The sequence below is a fragment of the Pinus tabuliformis genome, chromosome 6 (assembly GCF_031772625.1).
Source record: "Pinus tabuliformis cultivar Carrire ecotype Pingquan chromosome 6, CPIR1, whole genome shotgun sequence".
Classification (NCBI taxonomy): Eukaryota; Viridiplantae; Streptophyta; class Pinopsida; order Pinales; family Pinaceae; genus Pinus; species Pinus tabuliformis.
Genome location: NC_142292.1, coordinates 1784445033 through 1784446140, shown reverse-complemented (window position 1 = coordinate 1784446140; position 1108 = coordinate 1784445033). Strand labels below are relative to the sequence as shown.

General features: G+C 34.1%; 1 non-coding gene across 1 annotated transcript; it reads right to left on the bottom strand.

The window, feature by feature from the left end:
- Nucleotides 1-410: 410 nt before the first annotated feature.
- On the bottom strand, nt 411-492 carry TRNAS-AGA (transfer RNA serine (anticodon AGA)). The gene has a single exon. It is a non-coding gene; the product is annotated as a tRNA-Ser (tRNA).
- Between the last annotated feature and the right edge of the window lie 616 nt (nt 493-1108).

Genomic DNA, 1108 nt, shown 5'->3' with positions numbered 1-1108 from the left:
CAAAGATGAGATGCCGTGTAAGATCCTAATTCCCCAATCGACAATGAGTGCTTGGAAATTGCACTGATGTAAGCATTAAAAAGAGGCCATTCCCTCAAGAATGGCATTTCATTCAGAATGATCGACACCATACTCCGGTCTCTTAGTTCCTTTGAGGTTTCCCTTCAACCAAGATTTCATTCCACCAACATACAGTTGCGGTGAGCGTGGATCGAACACGCGACCTTCAGATCTTCAGTCTGACGCTCTCCCCGCTAGATATTCATAACATCGGCGGTGAACATGATATATATGTAGTTACGGTGAACAGTGTGAGGATCCTGGAGCGGTGAACATGACATATATGCAGTGACGATTCTACTTGCATAATTTGCAATCTAAATCCGAGTACAAAACTGGAAAAAGTTGACCGTGGACGGCAGGATTCGAACCTGCGCGGGCAGAGCCCACATGATTTCTAGTCATGCCCGATAACCACTCCGGCACGTCCACTTCGGCTTTTTAAGAACTGGTTTGTCACACGACAGTCTATATATCAACGTAATAATAATAAAAAATACAAATAGAAACCTAATATAACGGTGCCCGTAAAATCTGTTTCTAAGCAGAAAATAGTACGTTCGAGACTCGCCTTGCGAGTTTGCAAAAATTGATTTTTGTTCATGAAACGTGGTATCTATAGCTAATATAAAATATACTTTGTAAATAGAAAAATAATGTTGATCATAATTAAAAAATAAAAATAAAAATTAATATGCATGTTTAATTTAGTTTTAATTAAAAATATTGTAAAATTTAATAATTTCAAATTTATTATGTTCATTAGTTTTTTATAATTGTATTAAGAGATATATTCTGTAGTTTAAAATAACATGATATGTGAATTCTACGGCTCATCTTCAAAATGACATGATATGTGAATTGCACCCAGAGATATATTCTATAGCTAATGCTTATAATGACATGATATGTGAATTGCACCAAAAGATATATTATAGAGCTCAAAATGACATGATATGTGAATTTGTTCTTGTTCAACATAGACATCTCTTAATATAAAAATAAAATATTGTGTAAATAGAAAACAATATTTACTATAATAGAAAAC